Here is a 7902-nt window from a genome sequence, read left to right as displayed (position 1 = left end):
CAAGAACCCTTTCTTTGCTTGATCCATTTTGAACTTCTTCAAAATCTTGTCAAGGTATGTGCTTTGTGAAAGTCCAATTAAACGTCTTGATCTATCTCTATAGATCTTTATGCCCAATATGTAAGCAGCTTCACCGAGGTCTTTCATTGAAAAACTCTTATTCAAGTATCCCTTTATGCTATCCAGAAATTCTATATCATTTCCAATCAGTAATATGTCATTCACATATAATATCAGAAATGCTATAGAGCTCCCACTTACTTTTTGTAAATACAGGCTTCTCCAAAAGTCTGTATAAAACCAAATGCTTTGATCACACTATCAAAACGTTTATTCCAACTCCGAGAGGCTTGCACCAGTCCATAAATGGATCGCTGGAGCTTGCACACTTTGTTAGCTCCCTTTGGATCGACAAAACCTTCCGGTTGCATCATATACAACTCTTCTTCCAGAAATCCATTCAGGAATGCAGTTTTGACATCCATCTACCAAATTTCATAATCATAAAATGCGGCAATTGCTAACATGATTCGGACAGACTTAAGCATCGCTACGGGTGAGAAGGTCTCATCGTAGTCAATCCCTTGAACTTGCCGAAACCCTTTTGCGACAAGTCGAGCTTTGTAGACAGTAATATTACCGTCAGCGTTAGTCTTCTTCTTGAAGATTCATTTATTCTCAATTGCTTGCCGATCATTGGGCAAGTCAACCAAAGTCCATACTTTGTTCTCATACATGGATCCCATCTCAGATTTCATGGCTTCAAGCCATTTTGCGGAATCTGGGCTCACCATCGCTTCTTCATAGTTCGTAGGTTCATCATGATCTAGTAGCATGACTTCCAGAACAGGATTACCGTACCACTCTGGTGCGGATCTCACTCTGGTTGATCTACGAGGTTCAGTAATATCTTGTTCTGAAGTTTCATGATCATTATCATTAGCTTCCTCACTAATTGGTGTAGGTGTCACAGAAACAGTTTTCTGTGATGCACTACTTTCCAATAAGGGAGTAGGTACAGTTACCTCGTCAAGTTCTACTTTCCTCCCACTCACTTCTTTCGAGAGAAACTCCTTCTTTAGAAAGTTTCCGAACTTAGCAACAAAAGTCTTGCCATCGGATATGTGATAGAAGGTGTATCCAATAGTCTCCTTTGGATATCCTATGAAGACACATTTCTCCGATTTGGGTTCGAGCTTATCAGGTTGAAGCTTTTTCACATAAGCATCGCAGCCCCAAACTTTCAAAAACGACAACTTTGATTTCTTGCCAAAGCATAGTTCATAAGGTGTCGTCTCAACGGATTTTGATGGTGCCCTATTTAACGTGAATGCGGCCGTCTCCAAAGCATAACCCCAAAACGATAGCGGTAAATCAGTAAGAGACATCATAGATCGCACCATATCTAGTAAAGTACGATTACGACATTCGGACACACCATTACGCTGTGGTGTTCCGGGTGGCGTGAGTTGCGAAACTATTCCGCATTGTTTCAAATGTACACCAAACTCGTAACTCAAATATTCTCCTCCACGATCAGATCGTAGAAACTTTATTTTCTTGTTACGATGATTTTCAACTTCACTCTAAAATTCTTTGAACTTTTCAAACGTTTTAGACTTATGTTTCATTAAGTAGATATACCCATATCTGCTTAAGTCATCTATGAAGGTGAGAAAATAACGATATCCGCCACGAGCCTCAATATTCATCGGACCACATACATCTGTATGTATGATTTCCAACAAATCTGTTGCTCTCTCCATAGTACCGGAGAACGGCGTTTTAGTCATCTTGCCCATGAGGCATGGTTTCGCAAGTACCAAGTGATTCATAATCAAGTGGTTCCAAAAGTTCATCAGTATGGAGTTTCTTCATGCGCTTTACACCGATATGACATAAATGGCAGTGCCACAAATAGGTTGCACTATCGTTATCAACTCTGCATCTTTTGGCTTCAACATTATGAATATGTGTGTTACTACTATCGAGATTCAATAAGAATAGACCACTCTTCAAGGGTGCATGACCATAAAAGATATTACTCATATAAATAGAACAACCATTATTCTCTGATTTAAATGAATAACCGTCTCGCATCAAACAAGATCCAGATATAATGTTCATGCTTAACGCTGGCACCAAATAACAATTATTTAGGTCTAATATTAATCCCGAAGGTAGATGTAGAGGTAGCGTGCCGACTGCGATCACATCGACTTTGGAACCGTTTCCCACGCGCATCGTCACCTCGTCCTTAGCCAATCTTCGCTTAATCCGTAGTCCTTGTTTCGAGTTGCAAATTTTAGCAACAGAACCAGTATCAAATACCCAGGTGCTACTGCGAGCATTAGTAAGGTACACATCAATAACATGTATATCACATATACCTTTGTTTACCTTGCCATCCTTCTTATCCGCCAAATACGTGGGGCAGTTCCGCTTCCAGTGACCAGTCTACTTGCAGTAGAAGCACTCAGTTTCAGGCTTAGGTCCAGACTTGGGTTTCTTCTCTTGAGCAGCAACTTGCTTGCTGTTCTTCTTGAAGTTCCCTTTCTTCTTCCCTTTGCCCTTTTTCTTGAAACTAGTGGTCTTGTTGACCATCAACACTTGATGCTCCTTTTTGATTTCTACCTCCGCAGCTTTCAGCATTGCGAAGAGCTCGGGAATAGTCTTATTCATCCCTTGCATATTATGGTTCATCACGAAGCTCTTGTAGCTTGGTGGCAGTGATTGGAGAATTCTGTCAATGACGCAATCATCTGGAAGATTAACTCCCATTTGAATCAAGTGATTATTATACCCAGACATTTTGAGTATATGCTCACTGACAGAACTGTTCTCCTCCATCTTGCAGCTATAGAACTTATTGGAGACTTCATATCTCTCAATCTGGGCATTTGCTTGAAATATTAACTTCAACTCCTGGAACATCTCATATGCTCCATGACGTTCAAAACGTTGTTGAAGTTCCGGTTCTAAGCCGTAAAGCATGACACACTGAACTATCGAGTAGTCATCAGCTTTGCTCTGCCAGACGTTCACAACATCTGGTGTTGCTCCAGCAGCAGGCCTGGCACCCAGCGGTGCTTCCAGGACGTAATTCTTCTGTGCAGCAATGAGGATAATCCTCAAGTTACGGACCCAGTCCGTGTAATTGCTACCATCATCTTTCAACTTTGCTTTCTCAAGGAACGCATTAAAATTCAACGGAACAACAGCACGGGCCATTTATCTACAATCATACATAAACAAGCAAGATACTATCAGGTACTAAGTTCATGATAAATTTAGGTTCAATTAATCATATTACTTAAAGAACTCCCACTTAGATAGACATCCCTCTATCCTCTAAGTGATTACGTGATCCAAATCAACTAAACCATGTCCGATCATCATGTGAGATGGAGTAGTTTCATTGGTGACCATCACTATGTTGATCATATCTACTATATGATTCACGCTCGACCTTTCGGTCTCCGTGTTCCGAGGCCATATCTGTATATGCTTGGCTCGTCAAGTATAACCTGAGTATTCCGCGTGTGCAACTGTTTTGCACCTGTTGTATTTGAACGTAGAGCCTATCACACCCGATCATCACGTGGTGTCTCAGCACGAAGAACTTTCGCAATGGTGCATACTCAGGGAGAACACTTCTTGATAATTTAGTGAGAGATCATCTCATAATGCTACCGTCAATCAAAGCAAGATAAGATGCATAAAAGATAAACATCACATGCAATCAATATAAGTGATATGATATGGCCATCATCATCTTGTGCTTGTGATCTCCATCTCCGAAGCACCGTCATGATCACCATCGTCACCGGCGCGACACCTTGATCTCCATCGTAGCATCGTTGTCGTCTCGCCAATCTTATGCTTCCACGACTATCGCTACCGCTTAATGATAAAGTAAAGCATTACAGCGCGATTGCATTGCATATAATAAAGCGACAACCATATGGCTCCTGCCAGTTGCTGATAACTCGGTTACAAAACATGATCATCTCATACAATAAAATTTAGCATCATGTCTTGACCATATCACATCACAACATGCCCTGTAAAAACAAGTTAGACGTCCTCTACTTTGTTGTTGCATGTTTTACGTGGCTGCTACGGGCTTAAGCAAGAACCAATCTTACCTACGCATCAAAACCACAACGATAGTTTGTCAAGTTGGTGCTGTTTTAACCTTCACAAGGACCGGGCGTAGCCACACTTGGTTCAACTAAAGTTGGAGAAACTGTCACCCGCAAGCCACCTATGTGCAAAGCACGTCGGGAGAACCGGTCTCGCGTAAGCGTACGCGTAATGTCGGTCCGGGCCGCTTTGTCCAACAATACCGCCGAACCAAAGTATGAAATGCTGGTAAGCAGTATGACTTATATCGCCCACAACTCACTTGTGTTCTACTCGTGCATATAACATCAACACATAAAACCTAGGCTCGGATGCCACTGTTGGGTTTCGTAGTAATTTCAAAAAATTTCCTACGCACACGCAAGATCATGGTGATGCATAGCAACGAGAGAGGGAGAGTGTGATCTACGTACCCTTGTAGATCGACAACGGAAGCGTTAACTTGGTTGATGTAGTCGTACGTCTTCACGGCCCGACCGATCAAGCACCGAAACTACGGCACCTCTGAGTTCTAGCACACGTTCAGCTCGATGACGATCCCCGGACTCCGATCCAGCAAAGTGTCGGGGAAGAGTACCGTCAGCACGACGGCGTGGTGACGATCTTGATGTACTACTATCGCAGGGCTTCGCCTAAGCACCGCTACAATATTATCGAGGACTATGGTGGAAGGGGGCAGCGCACATGGCTAAGAATATGATCACGTGGATCAACTTGTGTCTCTAGGGGGTGCCCCTGCCTCCGTATATAAAGGTTCAAGGGAGGGGGCCGGCCGGCCAGGAGAGGCGCGCCAGGAGGAGTCCTACTCCCTCTGGGAGTAGGACTCCCCCCCTTTCCTAGTTGGAATAGGATTCGTGGAGGGGGGGGGCGAGAGGAGAGAGAGGAGGAAGGGGGGCCGACCCCCTCTCCTTGTCCAATTCGTACCAAGCGGGGGAGGGGCGCGCGGCCCATCTCTGGCCACCTCTCCTCTCTTCCACTAAGGCCCATATACCTCCCGGGGGGTTCTGGTAACCTCCCGGTACTCCGGTAAAATCCCGATTTCACCCGAAACACTTCCGATATCCAAACATAGGCTTCCAATATATCAATATTTATGTCTCGACCATTTCGAGACTCCTCGTCATGTCCGTGATCACATCCGGGACTTCGAACAACCTTCGGTACATCAAAATGCATAAACTCATAATATAACTGTCATCGTAACCTTAAGCGTGCGGACCCTACGGGTTCGAGAACAATGTAGACATGACCGAGACACGTCTCCGGTCAATAACCAATAGCGGAACCTGGATGCTCATATTGGCTCCTACATATTCTATGAAGATCTTTTATCGGTCAGACCGCATAACAACATACGTTGTTCCCTTTGTCATCGGTATGTTACTTGCCCGAGATTCGATCGTCGGTATCCCATACCTAGTTCAATCTCGTTACCGGCAAGTCTCTTTATTCGTTCTGTAATACATCATCCCGCAACTAACTCATTAGTTGCAATGCTTAAGTGATGTGCATTACCGAGAGGGCCCAGAGATACCTCTCCGACAATCGGAGTGACAAATCCTAATCTCGAAATACGCCAACCCAACATGTACCTTTGGAGACACCTGTAGAGCTCCTTTATAATCACCCAGTTACGTTGTGACGTTTGGTAGCACACAAAGTGTTCCTCTGGCAAACGGGAGTTGCATAATCTCATAGTCATAGGAACATGTATAAGTCATGAAGAAAGCAATAGCAACATACTAAATGATCGGGTGCTAAGCTAATGGAATGGGTCATGTCAATCAGATCATTCAACTAATGATGTGATCCCGTTAATCAAATAACAACTCTTTGTCCATGGTTAGGAAACATAACCATCTTTGATTAGCGAGCTAGTCAGGTAGAGGCATACTAGTGACACTCTGTTTGTCTATGTATTCACACATGTATTATGTTTCCGGTTAATACAATTCTAGCATGAATAATAAACTTTTATCATGATATAAGGAAATAAATAATAACTTTATTATTGCCTCTAGGGCATATTTCCTTCAGAACGAGTCCGGGAGGAGCTCACCGGCGCAACGCTTGCCGGGGCCAGTGGGCAACGCGAGCGGAGAGGGGCGAGGCATGGAGGATGCGGGGCGAAGGCAGGCAAGAGAGACAGGGGATCGAGGACTGGGGCACTGCGAGGGAGATCGAAGAGAGGGAAAAGGGGATTGAGCGCGGAGCGGCCATCTCCTGGCGGCGCTAGAGGGAGGACGAGGGAAGGGATCGAGCAGGGGAATCGGTAGGGTTAGAGCCGGTGCGGGCTGGCCTTAGAGGGGCAAGGAAATTGGGCCGGCCTGGAGGACTACGGGGAGGATGGGAGGCCTAGGTGGCCCGATGGCTGGTTGGGCTCCTATTTCTCTTATTTTCTATAAACAGAAAATAACAAAGAAGAAAAAGAGAAGAAAGGAAGAGTTAGGGATAGGACTTGGACATATGGATAATATTCCGGACTCGCAAAAATACGAGGAATTTGACAAAAAGGCCTGACGATTTTTAGAGGAAGAAAAATCCACACGCGTTGGATTTAACTCGACAAGTTCGAATTTCGAAACCCATTCAAATGAACTCCAAATGGGTTGAAATTATAGGAGGTGACCCTACACAATATATGTGATTTATGGGCAGATTTGGAACATTTATGGGTAAAGTAAAATTGCCACTCAATTTTACTAAAAGGCTGCAAAGGAAGAAGGGGAAGTTGAGAAGGATAAAAGGAAATTTGAAGAACGGTGCATATGTGTTTGTGGGTGATTCCAAGCAAATGGAATGGTTTAATATAGCTCCCTAAAATATTGGGAGGATATCTTATAAAGAGAAGTCACCCTTCCCTCGATTTAAATGGATCGAAGATCCACACAATTTATTTAGTTGAGATGCAAAAGATTTATGAGATGATGGCATGATGACATGATGCAATGCACGTGATGCAAAGATGAAATGCAACGGACCAAACAAATCACACGACGAAACCCGGAAACCCTGGAAGGCATCTGAAGCTCCGGTCTTGGGGCGTCACATACATCATGACAGCGTGTGTAGGCTACACAACATGTAGAGCAACAATGAGTGAAAGAATCAATCAACATGTAGAGTAAGAAGAAGCAAACTTACGATCTCCATGGTTGACGCGCGCAATGGCCGCATTGCCTCTAGGCAACCAATCGCGCCACAATACTTCATGACGGAGCTCTGGATGGTGTACCATCAATACACTAAGGACTTGACACTATGTTTATGGAGGATGATGTGCATGTCATAGGGTGCAGTGTGCTTTTGCACATGAAACGAACCATGCATGCGTTGCCAAAAGTCCCCCTTCTGCTCTTGCCTACAAAGTCCACAGATACAACCAACCAAGCATGGCACAACAATTAATCCTCCTTCGCCGAGTATCCTAACATCCTTCTTACTCAAAAACGACATGGAGTTCTAAAATAAGCTCAATGATATTTTACCAAACACCTGCCAGGCGTGGTGTCCGCCATGGACAACGTCGACAGGGGGGCAGAGGGTACCTGCATGTGAATGAATCCTGGGTGGACGGCGCCGTTGTACTAGATGAGCGGGCGCGTTGGCGGGAGTTGAGGATGTCCTGCAATGTCTGGGCGACAACCAGAGAGGTACAACGGCGACATCGGAGGAGAAGGGTGTGGATGCAACACAAGGGGAGTAGGGACGATGTGAAAGAGAATGGAACCGGGAGTGAGGATTTAAGTGGGCCGA

Source organism: Triticum dicoccoides, chromosome 2A (genome assembly GCF_002162155.2).
Source record: "Triticum dicoccoides isolate Atlit2015 ecotype Zavitan chromosome 2A, WEW_v2.0, whole genome shotgun sequence".
Classification (NCBI taxonomy): Eukaryota; Viridiplantae; Streptophyta; class Magnoliopsida; order Poales; family Poaceae; genus Triticum; species Triticum dicoccoides.
The sequence above is the reverse complement of the archived record's forward strand: the minus strand, read 5'-3'. Positions refer to the sequence as shown.